Below are 17,679 nucleotides of genomic sequence, written 5' to 3' on the forward strand. Positions count from 1 at the left end.
AATGGCATCTATATAGAACACTGGGACTGTGGTGTTAAATGTGTGGCGGCTGAAGTTGAGGCTGGTAAACATCCTCACAATTCCTCTTATAATGAGGTTGAATCTCATATGAAGAGGTAAGGTATAGCAGTAGTGTCGTAGAGTGAGGACAGTAGGTAGCGTGACCCGAGAGTGTGAAGATAATAGTATATATTAACACAGGCTCAGTACCAGTGTAGTAAATAAAACACAAATGCGTGTTACAGCTTAATTTTACTGCTTCAACAGGGGGGGGGGGGTTAATGGAGGTTCGTACACAATATATAATAGGCTGATATATTCCTATTACCCAACAGTAAAATGGGCACTTCCACTAAGTCGATGGTTGGGGAGGTTCAGGATCACCGCACTACGGTAGTCTACAGAGGCTTTAACACCCGGTCCATTTACCCCGGGTGAGTTGAGGTGAGGCGGGTCCGTAGTGTTTGTTGGTGCAGCAGTGGGAAGAATTTGGCTGACAGGGATGGGCGAGCGGAGGACTTGGGAGCGTTTAATGGGGAGGTCAACGATACACTGGAGTGCTTGCTACCTGTGTGTGTGTGTAGCTGACGTAAAATCTTGCTTGAAGAAATAACTTGATAAGTTTTTCAACGCGAGAAGAGTCAAGGGTGTAGAAGCCTGAAGAGTCAGTGGTTTATGTCTAAGCAAGTTATAGGAAGCTCCAACAACTTTCCCTGAATACGAATTCGCAACTTTCGATTTACAACAGGTACCTACTTTACTGCTAGGTGAACAGGGACTAATGAGGGCTAGGAAGTATGTCCGAACAACTTTCCACCGGCCCGGGGTAGTTACGTGGTGAAACTAGAAGTGTGTGTCGGGGGGGGAGGAGGGAGGGGGGGGTGACCTGTGGAAAAAACTGCAGCTTCAAGGTCACACCCACTTATTACCACCAGCTGACAGTGTTTATAAACATCTTGCTCTCCGGTTAGACACACGTACACACACCCCTTGTTAATTAGTCCTTGAAGGTGAGGTGCTCCTGCCCTTGTGTTGTTTTGTTGACCTTGTTGCCTGTGTAGTAGATTGGGGGGTGGGGGGGGGGCAGTTACGGGTTGTTATGGAGAAAGACATAGTGCAGTTCTGTAGACGACAGAGGAGATGGCTGAGTGATGTTGTTTCCACTGACTTGCCTAACACACAAGACGATGGTAGTGGTGGTGATGGTTATGATGATGATGATGATGAAAATGGTGGTAATGATGATAATAATGGATAAAGGTGGTGATAATGGTTATGATGATGGTATTGATGGTTTATATGTACTTAATTGATCTGTTAATTTGGTTTAGTGGGTCGTACACAATATCACGTTCACATAAGGTGCTTCTAATAAATACTGTCACCATATGGAAGGTCCAGTACATTGTTGGTTGCCTGTACATCTTTATAGTATACATCTCGTATTGGCTATGATGAAAGGGATTGTTTACTGCCACTGCGTTCTGGTCTTAACACAGGCGAGAACTTTGGTGTACCTTACATGTCGAGCTTCCTGTTGTGTCAAGTTGTACGCGTGGTGATGCTAATTTTTTTATGTTGGTGTGAGTAAAGAGTTTACAAGAGGCAGGAGTTGATGGTCGTGGTGTAGGTGTCCTCAGTTCACACACCGTCCTTAAGACTTGAGGCCGTAGATATAGTAATACAGTGGTGTCATCTCGTTACGCTGAGACAAGCGCGTGTGACTCCTGCAGTACGTTACCATTGACCCGGGATACGAACGCGTGAACGCGAGTAATGATACACCATGAAAAAATCAAACTATTTCGTGGAGGATATTTATAACCTATCCACGCTGCCGGGTCCGAGTGCGAGGTGAAAGCTGTAAACGTACTTTTATAGTGCTGCTGCTTCGCCGGTTAGCTGCACGGCGGCGGCGGCGCTAGTGGGGACGCCTGGGGCATGAAGACGACGTGTTTGATGCGCAGGGAAGGAGAGCAGGGCTGTATAGGGGGTGGAGTGACGGTCGTGAGCTTGGCTGGGGGCGATTATGGTGGTGGTGCCCCACACTCGTGACCGGACCCAACACTTGCTCTTCCGGGATGGTGAGTCTTCCAGCCCCCGTAACACACACACATGTATACAGTACAAGACGCACATACTGTATATATGCACTTAACATTTATATATTGAACATTAAGATACAGCAGAAGTGACAGTATAAACTAACAGCTGTGATCACAGGATTAGTGTGTGCTCACCTGACCTTTCCACCCAGCCCAGGTAAACAGTTTTTAGCTCAAGAACAAAATGAACAACAACAACATTGACATGGCCGAGTGTTTCCAGTGCTGCAGCTCTCTTGGAAGCACCTGGTAAATATCGTACGGGTAAAGGATGAACGTCTCTAGTGTATGGTTGAAGAAATGACCAGAATTTGATTGGAATTTGTACGTACTAGTGTTGGAGGTGTTGATCATGGCCCGCCTCAAGCAGAATGTACACGTGAATGGATGGCCATGATTATCCTTGACAGGTTATTGTGTGTGTGTGTGTGTGTGTGTGTGTGTGTGTGTGTTCGCTCGTGCGTGAAAGCAGGCAGATGATTCCAGGTGAGGCGGATGTACCCACATATATTCGAATAGCGTTTCCATTTTGTTTTATATGTGAAGGTGGGAGGGAGGATGGTAAGGCATTACATCACGCTGGCCTGACACAGTAGTGACCTCGTTGGTATGGAAATGCGCTGATAAAATCTTACGTACAATCAATCAATCAATCAATCAAGAATCCCACTAGATAATTTTCCCTCGGGACAAAATCTCACCGAGACATTAGTTGTTTACGAACTGAACGGGGCAAAGATTGGCTGAAGGATGACTGGTTGACTGACGAAACAAGTTAACATAGAGAGGTTGACGACGACGACACATGGGGCGGGTTACAGCAGGGTAGTAAAATCGTCTGAATTACACCAACTTAATTTGTTCTCAGGCATGACGTAGCAACTTATTGGGTTAAGTTAGTTTAGGTTGTATTTTGTGGTAGGAGCCTCACGTGCCTTGTTCGGTGGGCCGTGGTAACCTTGCACGAGCCGCCCCTCTCTCCCTCCCTTCTGCTCCACTGCTGTAGAAGGTGTTGGTGATGGAGCTGGAGGTTGGCAACACTAACTCGTCTTCACTACAGAACCACGACCACCTTCCCTTCCTCCTCCTCACATTTCCTGGTTCCTATCACATCAAGTATTTCATCCCGTAATTGTGGGTATAATCGCTGCCCGCCGTGTCATTAGAATCATCGTGTGATACGGGAAGTTTTATCTGTTGTGTTAGGTAGACAATGCGGGAGTGAGGGAGCGTCATCATTCAAGTATGCGAGTTGACCTTTGTGGCTTTCAGGTTCCACAGTGACAAGGAACACGCTGGTATTTTATTTTCCTTGACTGGAGATAACAGCACGTATATAGCGAGACCTACTGGTATGTCGAGGAGGCTTGGGCTACTGACTTAAATCCTTAGTTTAAAAAAAAAAAAGAGAGTTTGATACGTTCATACATCACCAATTAGGGAAACGGGAGGGTAAGCCTAAGAACCTTTTTAATGGCGGTGGCTGGGTAGAGGGTCCTGACTGTCAGACGTTCCTACAGTGAATCCAAAACAACGTCAGAATTCGTCTCAAGACTCAACCATAACAACATGTTCATTTAAGCACCAGACAAAATTAGAATAGAATCCCCCTTAACGACCCTTTAAAATGGTGGTGGAGGAGGAGGAGGACGTGGTGATGATTGTGGATCCATGGTGAGGGTACAAGAAGTTGCGCTCCTCGCCTCTCTTCCTCCTGTGATGTATGAGCCAATTGTGCATTTCAGGGTCTTTTGTGTGTGTGTGTGTGTGTGTGTGTGTGTGTGTGTGTGTGTGTGTGTGTGTGTGTGTGTTACGACCTTCCCGTGGCAGGATTCACACAGATGGCTCTCAGAGTTGTAGCCACAGAGGTTCGTTCGTCACCAGTGCGTCTTGTCCTAATTGTACAAAGGAAATAAGTGTCTGGGGGAAATATTACCTCTGATACCTGATTAATTATTTCTTAACTACTGTAGGTGGTAACAGTGACAAAAGTCAATTGATGTGACGTGAATAATTATGGGGCTGTTTAGAGAACGGTTGTGTTTTAGTGTCAAGTGCAGTGTGTGGAAAGAGCCCCCCCACACCCACACCACCCCCCACACACGTAGCAATTAACCCCACAGGTAGAAGAATGTTACCTGAGATTATAGTAAATACTGAACTCTTACTGGTACTGTTACGTGTAATGGCTGAGCGGTAGACTAAAATTATAACACCTTTGACATATAAATAAATCTTTGGCAGAACATGTGTGTGTGTGAAGGGGGGAGTATGAGGGTGGAGTCTAGGGTGCCGTTATATCGTGTTGGGAGGTCACACTCTGTCGTCACGTTATATATATATTTATAGTGTTTCTGATCGATGTACCTGACTTTTTTTTTTATCTCCTTGAGACCGGATACAAGTAGAGTCTGCCTTCATGTTGTCTCGTTCCAGTCTAGTTACTGGCTGGTCCCTTGGGATATCACGTAGGAGTTAGTTTTGTAAATTCGAGTTAATTGATTATGCACGAGAGACGGATCACTTGAAGATTAGGTATCCCAGCTTATTTCACCCGATGACAGAAAACCTGACCTGACCTGACCTGACCTAACCAAACCTTACCTGACCTAACCCTACCTAACCTGACCTGACCTAACCTAACCTAACCTTACCTTACCTTACCTTACCTTACCTTACTCAACCCAACCCTTCTCCCCCAGGTAACGTTAGGGTGTTTAATCAGGTGAAATATATTTTTTTCCGGGGGGAGGGAGGGCTGTCTAACCTTCAGGTGATCCCCCCACAACAAGTTATAATGCGACACCGGGTCAAGTGAATACGCTCTCAATGCATTAAAGTAGTAGTTACCAGTATTATTTTTAAGTGAACCCTGTAATCCCCTTCCCCCTTCACCCCCCCTCCCCTTCCCCTCCCTTTCACCTCCCCTCCCCCCTCCTTCACCTCCTCCCTCCTCCCCTCCCCCCTCCCTTTCACCTCCCCCTACCTCCCAGAACTGTCATTTTAATTTCGTGGATTACAGAAACGTGTTGTGAGGTGTAGTAAGGTGTGGTGTTGACTCTGGCTCCTTCGTCCCTCACACTACACACTCATTGAAAAGTCACCCAAATGATGAAGGTCTGAATGTGTGTGTGTGTTTTAATGTGGTTTCATGAATATCGTGACTTTATTATTATTATTATTTTGTTTGTTTTCCAGGGGCTTATCTTGCTGGTGATGGTGATGATAGTGATGATTCTGTTGCAATATTTACCATCCCCCCCTCCCAGTCAGCCACCTAGTCCCCTTGTTAGTCCTGGCGTCTACTGTCGGATTAAGACGATTGTTATATTACTAGGACAGCTCTTATATTTTCCTTCTTTTATTTACATAGATTTGAATCTTTTTTGCTACGTGATGGGGTGATGGTGGTGGTTGTTGTTGTTGATGGAAGATGAGGGTGAAGGAGTAGGTGGTGGTTGTATGGCTGATTGTGGTGGTTAATTGAATGGTTGTACGGGTTAATATACGGAGAATTGTTGTATCTGATGGTGGTTGTAGTGGTTGAGCGGATGGTTGGGATAGTGGTTGTACAGGTTAGAGGGGTGGGGCAATAATAGATGTGGGGTCAGGTGGGTGAGTGGGTCAATGATAAATGTTGGTGGGAGTGGTAGGGGCAAGGACACTGGTTCGGTTCACACAGCCCCCTCCTCTCCTCCCCCTTCCCCTTAACCCCCACCCCTCACTCCCACTTCTCACCCCTCCCCCACCCTACTGCCACCTTCACCCCTACGTCCCCCCTACGCCTTCCCAAAACCCGGAAGAAAACACCCCCGTGATTCAAGAGGTGGCCGCGGGCGAGTGAATCAGAGGCCCGGCGTACTGTCACGTCCAGGTGTGCTGATATTTCCAACCCGTAAAGTCGTATGCGTGACTTGACACTGTCTTCCCCCGACTGTTTGTCCATTGTTATTGTCACGGGTATTGATATTGTTGTTCTTGTTCTTGTTGCTGTCATCATCATCATCATCCCGTCGACAATATTTGGTTCCTTTAGAGCGGAAAGTTAACGGGTATCATTATAAGTGACTGTGGCTGGTCTCTTAACTTTTCCTTTCTCAGTGAACACAAATAATACGGCTGCTTATAATACCTTGACAGTTGATACGAACCTGACTACCCGAGAGTAAAAATGATCAAGGTCTTGTAGGTTTTTTTTGGGGTAAATGCTGGTGGGAGAACGACTTTTGGTCTTGTTTACATAAATCTTTGCATTTGTTTTACCTGACCTTACTGATAGATGTGTTTTCGTGCGTGAGTTTTACTTTTTTTCTTAATTTACGATTCAGTGGACCCAATGAGTCATTCTTGATTAATTTTTGTTCCTACCTTCAGCTTATAAGGGAGGAACCCATATACAATAGGGGGTAGTAGACTATACAGGGTGTATCACCACTAACGACGGGAACAACTATCCTCCCTAAGTGTTTCTCACTATCCTCCCCACGTGTTTCTCTCTCACTATCCTCCCTATGTGTTTCTCACTATCCTCCCACGTGTTTCTCTCTCACTATCCTCCTATGTGCTTCTCTCACCATCCTCCCATGTATTTCTCACTATCCTCCCCACGTGTTTCTCTCTCACTATCCTCCCTATGTGTCTCTCTCTCTCACTATCCTCCCATGTATTTCTCACTATCCTCCCTACGTGTTTCTCTCTCACTATCCTCCCTATGTGTTTCTCTCACTATCCTCCCTATGTGTTTCTCTCTCACTATCCTCCTATGTATTTCTCTCTCACTATCCTCCCTATGTATTTCTCACTATCCTCCTACGTGTTTCTCTCACTATCCTCCCTATGTGTTTCTCCTCACTATCCTCCCTATGTTTTCTCTCTCACTATCCTCCCTATGTGTTTCCTCTCACCATCCTCCCTATGTTTCTCTCTCACCATCCTCCCTATGTTTTCTCTCTCACTATCCTCCCATGTGTTTCTCCTCACTATCCCTCCCCACGTGTTTCTCTCTCACTATCCTCCCTACGTGTTTTCTCTCTCTCACTATCCTCCCTATGTGTTTTCTCTCTCACTATCCTCCCTATGTGTTTCTCTCCTCCACATCCTCCCACGTGTTTCTCTCTCCACCATCCTCCCTATGTGCTCTCTCACTATCCTCCCTATGTGTTTCTCTCTCACCATCCTCCCTATGTGTTTCTCTCATTATCCTCCCTATGTGTTTCTCTCATTATCCTCCCTATGTGTTTTCTCTCTCATTATCCTCCCTATGTGTTTTCTCTCTCATTATCCTCCCTATGTGTTTTCTCTCTCATTATCCTCCCTATGTGTTTTCTCTCATTATCCTCCCTATGTGTTTCTCTCATTATCCTCCCTATGTGTTTCTCATTATCCTCCTATGTGTTTCTCTCACTATCCTCCCTATGTGTTTTTCTCATTATCCTCCCTATGTGTTTCTCTCTCATTATCCTCCTATGTGTTTCTCTCTCACTATCCTCCTATGTGTTTCTACTATCCTCCCTATGTGTTTCTCTCTCATTATCCTCCCTATGTGTTTCTCATTATCCTCCCTATGTGTTTCTCTCTCTCACCACTCCCATGTTTCACTATCCTCCCTATGTGTTTCTCTCTCATTATCCTCCCTATGTGTTTCTCTCATTATCCTCCCTATGTGTTCTTCCTACCATCTCCTATGTGTTTCTCTCTCACTGTCCTCCCTATGTGTTTCTCTCACTCATCCTCCCTATGTGTTTTCTCACTATCCTCCCTATGTGTTTCTCACTATCCTCCCTATGTGTTTCTCTCTCATTATCCTCCCCATGTGTTTCTCACTCATCCTCCCTATGTGTTTTCACTATCCTCCCTACGTGTTTCTCTCTCACTATCCTCCCTATGTGTTTTTCACTATCCTCCCTACGTGTTTCTCTCTCACTATCCTCCCTATGTGTTTCTCACTATCCTCCCTACGTGTTTCTCTCTCACTATCCTCCCTATGTGTTTTCACTATCCTCCCCACGTGTTTCTCTCTCACTATCCCTCCTATGTGTTTCTCTCACTATCTCCTCCCTATGTGTTTCTCTCTCCAATCCTCCTATGTGTTTCTCACTATCCCCACGTGTTTCTCTCACTATCCTCCCTATGTATTTCTCTATCCTCCCTATGTGTTTCTCTCTCACTATCCTCCCTATGTGTTTCACTGTCCTCCTACGTGTTTCTCTCTCACTATCCTCCCTACTGTTTCTCTCTCACTATCCTCCCTACGTGTTTCTCTCACTATCCTCCCTACGTGTTTCTCTCTCACTATCCTCCCTACGTGTTTCTCTCTCACTATCCTTCTCACCTCACAGTTCCCACGACACCACAAATTAGGGGTCAATTTCTTAACCCCATAAGTTAGTACAAATTGGGTAATGGGGTAAGAGTGGTTGATTCTCCCTCCTCGCACGTTTATAGTTTTTACGGGATCACCTGAAGATTGGGCACCCTAGCCAGACCCCAGACAGACTTACGGTGGTGATGTGATACAGGAGAGGTCGTCGGGTCATCTTAGCAGTGGTGCCCCGCCCTCACTCCCGTTAAAGATGACTAAAGTGGACGCCATTTCCTCGTGTGTGTGTGTGTGTGTGTGTGTGTGTGTGTGTGTGTGTGTCAGGTCGGCGGGTTATCACAGTCTTATCTTATTTATTCGTTTTATTCTTGATCTTAATTCCTTGTGACATATTTTCGTGTGTGTTTTTATCGTCTTTGTGCAGTGCTTATCTGTTTTATTTATGGGACGAACAGAGATATGAACCAGTCGAAGTACACAATTATTATATGAAGTGTGTGTGTGTGTGTGTGTGTGTGTGTGTGTGTGTTCCTCTTCTCTTATTTTAATGATGACGTTGTCGCTCACCTGTCTTGAAACGTCACACCTACACGTTTATTGTTGTTGTTGTTGTTGTTTTTATGTTTATTTTGTACTTGGTGTGGGTTTTTTATCGTCTTCTGTCATGTTCTTGTTGTTTATTGAGTGTTGGATGCGTGTAAATGAATGGATGGATGGATGGATGGATGAGGTGGTGGAGCCAATATCTGGGTAATAACAAGGGCCAGGGAGGATGGCATGAGTGCACGCTTAATTAGTGGTGTGTGAGATGGTAGTAATGGTGGGGTTGTGTGTGTGGTCATAAAGGCTTCCTGGTGTGAGAAGGAGGTGTGTGTGTGTGTAATAATAATAATAATATTAAACGGTTTATTAATAGAGTTGCAGCCGGTGGCTGAAAATATACAAACTTACATTCGACTTAGACATAATGATATGCGTTCAATACATTTACAGGGCTGTACAGTACATATATCAGGAGCTGTTTATTATTTTCAGCACCAGACAGGAGCTGCCATGCACAGGCCAACCGGCCTATTGCAGACTCCTTATTTTCTTATGTTCTTATGAAACAGGTCGGTGCAACGATATCGTGGCACTGGAACGGACATAATCACTAGTCTCTCACTTAGTCACTGGCACCTTGAAAATACGCACTGTCTTCCCGTAAAATTACTGAACTGCCTTAAATAACTACAGGTCGACGTGATGACCTTGGCTGCTGCGGAGCGCCAGGAGACACGTCCTCACTCAGTGAGGTCACTAAGGTGTGTGTGTGTGGTGCCAGGGCGTGCAAGGAGGAGGAGAAGGGAGGTGAGGATGCCAGGAAGGAGAGCCAAACAGCGCCGCTCCCACTGGCACTCCTTCACCGCCAGCAGCACTATCTCGTGAAGGACACCCCCTGTCATGCTCAGCTTTATTTATGGACACTGGCGGCGATAAATAATTCAACCACATCTATACAGGTCCCGTGTATAGCTCATTCTCCAGTGGCTGTCCTCATTACCTGGCTGGTTGTCTGGTCGGTCTGTGATGTATCGTGGATGGTTGGTATAGTAAGGGTGATCACGCGTTACCTTCCGTCTCCAGATCTATTTAGTCTCTCTCTCTCTCTCTCTCTCTCTCTCTCTCTCTCTCTCTATCTTGGAGGTAATTTTAAGCTGCATTTGAAGTTAATTCTTTAGAATAGCGTTTCGTGACCGTTCACACACACACACAGTGAGAACCGTGACCCGCCAGTGAGATAAACACCCCTGGGAACTGACCACCATCTTCTGACCAAGAGGTGCTAATCCGTCCACCCTGGGAACCTCAGAGGGCCGGCCGGCTATGCACCTGACTACGAGATAACACAACGTCACCAAACAGAGAGAGGAGGTACTGTGACACCACCCCACACCGCATGGTGTCCCTATGACTACGTGAGGTCCTTCATATCAACACCCGAGGACGAGTCACTGCACCACGTGAACACCACACCACTATGACCAGCCCAGGCCCGGGCCATCAACTGTAAACATAATAATTCGTATGTTCAATACATGTTCCTTCTCCTTTCAGTAATGAAAGCTTTTGTTAAACGACCCACCCACCCCATGTCTCTGTATGTAATAAGTCATTTTTGTCCAATGTATATTTTCAGCCTTCGGGCTGCAGAACTTTTTCAATAAACCGTTAATTATTATTATTATTATTACTATTACACACACACACACACACACACACACACACTTTCTCGCAGGATTAAACATAAAAAAAATCTCGACGCAGCTGATGACATAACTACTGTCATTTTTACTTTCATGTTTCTGTTAGACATAAATGTCCCTCTCTTCCGTCTTCTTCCTTTTCGTCTTCTTCTTCCTCCATATTCCTTCTTCTATGTTTGCTTCTCGTGTTACAGGTGGTGGTGGTGACCGCATCAACTGGACACTCGGGTATCCTAACAAGGTCACACATTCCTCCACTGACACACACACACACTCTCTCTCCATTTCATTTATATATATATATATATATATATATATATATATATATATATATATATATATATATATATATATTTGAGAGAGAGAGACATACCAATTTCTCACTTGATTGCTGGTTATGCACTGAAAATTTCACGTTCGTGTCGACAATTTGTACCGACAAATTTTCTCTTATTGAATTGTATTTCTTCTTCACTGAATTAAACTGCAATCTAAGTATATTTTCTAATAATGAAAACCGTTATTTATTTATTTATTTATTTATTTGTCAGTATGAAAATAATACAGTTGGACAAGAATACAGGTTAAATAAATAGCAATATTATTCGATATACTGTACATCAGCTGTTTGTTTACCCAAGGACTGAGGAGTAAACAGAACAGTTGTTGACACGGTGAAGGCGGGGTTGACTGGCCTGGTCTGGTCATCGTGAAACACTAGATGGCAACCTTGGTGAATGTGAGAACCTACCTACCTACCATGTTGTAATATGACAGGTGATCGACCAAACCCTGCAGGAGCCAACATGCTGCCTGCTTGCCTGCTTGTTACATTGCACTACGTGGTCACTACTACTCAGAAAGAAAAAAAATATATATACTAATTCATTTAATTCACTTTCTAATGGTAGACGGAGAGTTGTTGTGTTCCATTTTTAGACGGTTAGTGTGATGAACGATAGACAGGAATTACGGTGTGTGTGTGTGTGTAGAGAGAGAGAGAGCGAATTTAGTGAAGTCTGATGAAATAATATGTGGTAGGTTTTCCTTGTTGTGGGATAATTGGAAAACTGTATTGTTCCTTTCTATATTATTTATCATTGAAGTGAGTAGCGAGACTTTTATTTATTTATTTTAGGTTTGATGTTTGTTACGCCTTTTTTCTTTGATTCTTTGAGTGACCGAGAATGTTGGTTAGGTTAGGTTGTGGCCATTGTCGCGGCACTGTCTTACTTCACTACTGACCCTCCGCCCACCCACCCGCCCGCCCGCCCACTTGTCAGTACTGTCATTTACCTAACCATTTTTAGTCTGTCCCTCCCTAGACATGGGGCAAGCAGCGGTGGGAGGCGATACCCCGAGGTGAAGGGATATTAACGTCAACAACACGTAATGATGATGTGTGTGTGATGGAGGAAAAGGCCACGCCCCTCTCATCCCCTCACCCCCCTCTCCTCTCCCCCCCTCTCATCCTCCCACCCCCCTCTCCTCTCCCTCTCCTTCAAGGTTTTGGGGGACATCGTGTCGATTATATTTTCATTCTCTCTTCTTAATCTTATGGTCTTCGTTTTGTTCTTTAGATTTTCCTCTTCTTCTTCTTCTTCTTGACCGATGTGTCTGGAGCATAGTACATGACTTCCCTCCTCCTCCTCCTCCTCCTCATCGACCTGAGCATCTAGGGGGCATAGTACTCAGCTTTCTTCCTCCTCCTCCTTCCATACCCAGCTCCCCATCGCCCCCTCCTTCCCCCTTCACATCAACCTCTATTTTCCAGATTTAAAATATAGATTACAAGCAGTAGGTCGTCGACGAGAGAGAGAGAGAGAGAGAGAGAGAGAGAGAGAGAGAGAGAGAGTACTGTATATCTGTAGCAGTTATCTGTCCATATATTTGTGTGTATCATATCGGATTGGCACCAGGAAACGTACTCTGGCCTGGCACTTGTGACATATGAGGTCATGTGCGTGTGTTTAGACCTGCAGGCTGGGAGGCAGGCAGTCAGTCTTGTGGCGTTGTGGGAGGTAGGACGTAGTCTATGAGAGTGGGGGGCTGATAGGAAGTGTGTGGGTGGTTGTGGGAGACAGGAATAGGAAGTGTGTGGGTGAGTAGTGTGTGTTGGGTTGTGTGCAATGGTGGGTCTTATGCGACGATCATACTGGTGGTGTTTGTGGTGTCGGGGTCATCGGGTGGTAGAACAGCACCACCAGCATGAGGACTCCCCCGTTAAGGGTGCGATTTGGGTGACGGGGTAAGAAGAATGAACGATGTTAAGGGTTTTCTGGTCAGCACATGGTGGGGGGAGGGGATGAGGGGGGGCAGTAGAGAGGAGGGGTGAGGGGTAGGGAGATGAGGGCAGGTAGAGGAGGGTGAGGCTAGATGAGGGGAGGTAGAGGAGGGGTGAGGGCTAGGAGATGAGGGGAGGTAGAGGAGGGTGAGGGGGTAGGGAGATGAGGGGAGGTAGGGAGGAGGGTGGAGGGCTAGATGAGGGGGAGGTAGAGGGAGGGTGAGGGCTATAGGAGATGAGGGGGGAGGTAGGAGGAGGGGTGAGGGGTGGAGATGAGGGCGGTAGAGGAGGGTGAGGGCTAGAGATGAGGGGGGGCAGAGGAGGGTGGGGGAGGTAGAGGAGGGTGAGGGGTAGGGAGATGAGGGGGTGGTAGAGGAGGGTGAGGGCAGAGATGAGGGGGGCGGTAGAGGAGGGTGAGGGGTAGGGAGATGAGGGGCGGTAGAGGGGAGGGTGAGGGGTAGGAGATGTAGAGGGTGAGGTAGAGGAGGGTGAGGGGTTAGGAGATGAGGGGCAGTAGAGGAGGGTGGGAATAGAGATGGGGGGTGTAGAGGAGGGTGAAGGGTAGGAGATGAGGGGCGGTAGAGGAGGTGGAGAGGTGGAGGAGGGTGAGGGGTAGGGAGAGGAGGGTGAGGGCTAGGAGATGAGGGGGAGGTAGGAGGAGGGTGAGGGCTAGGAGAGGAGGGGGGGAGGTAGGAGGAGGGTGGAGGGAGGGAGAGGAGGGGGGATAGGAGAGGATGAGGGGAGATAGGAGAGGGTGAAGGGTTATAGTACCTAGAGAGATGGATGACAAAATATGGGTACAGTACTATACACCATAATCTGCCAACTAGAGTGTGTAAAACGTAACACACACACACACACAATGTCGCAGAAGACCAAGGTTAGTGTGAGGCGATATCCTGTACCCTCAGAATATAGGGACAACGCACCACATCCTTCCCTCTCCCCCAACTGTAGGCGACTAACCATATATATATAAGACAGTGAGTGAGTGGGGTAATATTTCCTGATGTTTATTTTTTACATATTTTCGTATTTTTTTATTTATTTTTTATTTAGGTCTGGCTATTTGGGAGTTGTTTGAAAATATTATTATTATTATTATTATTCACACACACACACACACACACACACACACACACACACACACACACACACACACACACACGGTCAGCACGTCCCCCCACATATGGAGTACACAAGGCACGGGCGTGTCGGGCATAACAATTATTGGCGCTGGTCGAGGAAGTCCCAACGACGCCCATTATTAAGCGTATACTATATGTATGTATGTATGTATGTAAGGAAGCCGCGGACCCTCCTTGAGCCCCCTCCCCCTCCCCGAAACAGCAGCATCTCAGGTGAATCGCATTTTGAACCGTGATATCACCCTTTTCTTGCCATTGTAGATCTTTTTTAGCTTCCCGTTCACGCCATTGTGTTAGGCGTCTCAGGAGGGTTTTTTTTTATTATTATTACCGGCTTCCCTTAAAACGTTTAATTGCTGGGAAGGGTTGAATAAGTCAGCCAGTCTCTCTCCTCTTCTCCTCTCTCCTCTCCTCTTCTCTTCTCCTCTTGGTGCAGGCCAGGTGGTGGAGGATAATCTTGTACCGTTGCGCCTATACTCTGCCGGGTTGAAGTTTCCGCTGGCGTGTTTGTTGTGGTGTGTGACGCAGATGATAGAGGGGGGGGGGTGAGGTAAAGAGGAGGAAAGGAGGATAATGTACGACTTGTCAACATGGACCCCCCTCCTTCTTGTAGATGTAGCAATACCTCCTGTCCCTTCCCCTCTCCCTCACCCTACCTTCCCCCAACCCTCCCCTACCCCTCACCCTAGCCCTCATCCTCCCCCTCCCCTTCCCCCTCACCCTCCCCCTCCCCCCTACCCCTTCCCTAGCCCTCATCCTCCCCCTCCCCCCCTTCCTCTCTCCTCACCCCCTCCCTCCCTACCCTCACTCCTTCCTCACCCTTCCCCACCTGCCCCCAACTTCCTCTATTCCCCCACCCCCTAACCTCTCACCCTCCCTCCCCCTTTAGGTGATCCGAGGTCCCAGTATAGGTCGTATATAATAAATACACAACAGGTATCTAAATTAATGCGTCACTAATGCTCTCCTTAATTTACACCACGACAACTTCAACACCACCACCACCAACAACAACAACAACAACAACAACAACTACAATAACAACTACAACAAATATAACAACAACCGCAACACTAACAACTCTTAAAATGAACTTCTTATACTTCCGGAGTCTTAGAATTTCCTTTCCCTCCAAGGCCAATATCAGCAGACACGTTAGCAGACAGACAGTCAGTTAGATGCTCTTATGTATAGACCACGTTAACAATTATTAGGTGCCTTCCCATTTTTTTATTGATTTTTTCCACTTGATGCAACACCTTATCGTTACGTGGGGTTTGGTTTGGTTTGGTTTGGTTTGGTTAGGTTAGGTTTGGTTTGGTTTGGTTTGGTTAGGTTAGGTTAGGTTATGTTATGTTATGTTAAGTTGGATTAGGTTAAGTTACCGTTAGGGTGTTCAATCAAGTGAATTAAACTGGGGTTACCTAATCCACTTATTGTTTTTTTCTTCTTACTTTTTAACCAGTCATTTCAGGCTCGAACAGTTTTCAATGGCTAAATTAAGGTTCGTGAAGGTGATGTTATTACACACACACACACACACACACACACTGAAGTGGTGATGAGGGTGTTTGACGGGGGTCGCCTTGTGTCATGTCGTGAGGTGGAGGCGCTCGTTAATCGACCTTAGGCGGCACGGGATGGGCTTATACGGAAGGTGTTATGGCGTGGAGGGGTAGTGAGGGGGGAGGGGTGGTGTGATGAGGGGAGCGTGGTGTAGCGGTGGAGATGAGGAGAGGGGGAGGCTTAGTGGTGTGTAGTGATGGTGATGGAGAAGGAGGAAGTTAGGTGGCGTGGGGGTGACAGAAGGGAGCTTTAGTTTGGTGAGAGGGGAGGGAAGGAGGTTAATGGTCGGGGAGGAGGAGGTTAGTGGGCGTCGGGTGATGGTGAGGAGGAGGGGGAGGTTAGTGGCGTCGGATGATAGAGGGAGCTTAGCTTGGTGAGGGGAGGAAGGGAGGCACGGCGTCGGATGATAGAGGGGAGCTTAGTTGGGTGATGGTGACGAGGAGAAGGGAAGGTTAGGCGTCTGATGATAGAGGGGAGGTTAGTGGCGTCGGATGATAGAGGGGAGCTTAGTTGGGTGATGGTGACGAGGAGGAGGGGAGGTTAGTGGCGTGGACCCGGAAGCTCAAGTGACCGAGGAGATGTGGTATAGTACTGGGGTGATACAGTGACGATTAAGTTTGTGACGTGGAACTGATATGGGTGACGTGGTTGGTGACAGGTGTGGTGCCCTGGCGTGTGTGTGTGTGTAGGGCCAGGAAGGTGATTTATCGGCGTGATGTAAGCTGACTTGGAAGCTCTTGTTAATGTCTCAGTTGATGACCTCTATCCCTTCCCCCACGCCCCCACGCCCCCCTTCCCCCACGCCCCCCGGCCCCTCTCCTCCTGCCCCTCTCCTCCTTTTACGTCTTCCTCCTCCTCCTCCTACCCGATCTCATCAACTCCTTCTGAAGTTTGTATCGCATCATTTTTCATTGTTTTACTCTGATTAACTTGTTTATTTTGTTCCTACTGAGGCCGAGAAAAATGGGGTGTTTTTGTTCTTCATCTCGTTTGTTTATTTTTCCTTTTTTTGGCCGAGAACAGGTGACATATTATCAGGTAAGTGCAATTATAGACGTGTGTGTGTGTGTGTGTGTGTCAAGCAACGCCTGAGTAAACATTAATATGAGTGTGGTGAGTTCTTCCTGTATTTACCCAGAGCCAAGTGTGTGGGTTTATTAACATGTGGAATAATGTTAGTGTCTGGTGCCTGACGTCCGTGTGAAGTCCGGCCTTCCTCACTACCTCTGTACACCTGTTGTGAGGCCAGGTGAGGAGTCTAGCCTTCCTCACTACCTCTATACACCTGTTGTGAGGCCAGGTGAGGAGTCTAGCCTTCCTCACTACCCCTGTACACCTGTTATGAGGCCAGGTGAGGAGTCTAGCCTTCCTCACTACCTCTGTACACCTGTTGTGAGGCCAGGTGAGGAGTCTAGCCTTCCTCACTACCTCTACACCTGTTGTGAGGCCAGGTGAGGAGTCCAGCCTTCCTCACTACCTCTGTACACCTGTTGTGAGACCAGGTGAGGAGTCTAGCCTTCCTTACTACCTCTATACACCTGTTATGAGGCCAGGTGAGGAGTCCAGCCTTGCCTCACCACTTATCCTCTGTATAAATGTTGGCGTGATAACCAGTGTGCTTTTGCTGGTCGATCTTGGTTGTGTTGTGCAGGGCGACTTTGGATAACCTCAAGGTGAGCCACCCTAGGTTATGTCCCTTTAACGCTAACCTAACCTAGCCTAGCCTAACCTAACCTAATATAACCAGAATAAGTGACTTCGGGGTTCCTTTAAGTAGCTACACCTCACGCCTTCCCCCTTCTACCCCTCGTCACCCTCACCCCCTCCCCCTCACTCACCCCCCACTCCCTCACTCACCCCTCACCCTTGCCAGTTGTACACAGTGAGGCAAGAGACCACCATCTTATTGAACGGTGGAACTAGACCAGAAATCCGTATAAACCAGTCGTGTGTGTGTGTGTGTGTGTGTGTGTGTGCCCTCTTAAACCTTCCACTATTGTTCCCACGGGTT

At 46.9% G+C, this 17,679-nt stretch overlaps 1 protein-coding gene across 2 annotated transcripts in view; it reads right to left on the reverse strand.

The window, feature by feature from the left end:
- The window catches only part of LOC121872671, a 166,573-nt gene that overhangs the window by 46,114 nt on the left and 102,780 nt on the right, over positions 1 to 17,679 (reverse strand). The gene's annotated exons all lie outside the window — the stretch shown is intronic.

Source organism: Homarus americanus, unplaced genomic scaffold (assembly GCF_018991925.1).
Source record: "Homarus americanus isolate GMGI-L3 unplaced genomic scaffold, GMGI_Hamer_2.0 scaffold39155, whole genome shotgun sequence".
NCBI lineage: Eukaryota > Metazoa > Arthropoda > Malacostraca > Decapoda > Nephropidae > Homarus > Homarus americanus.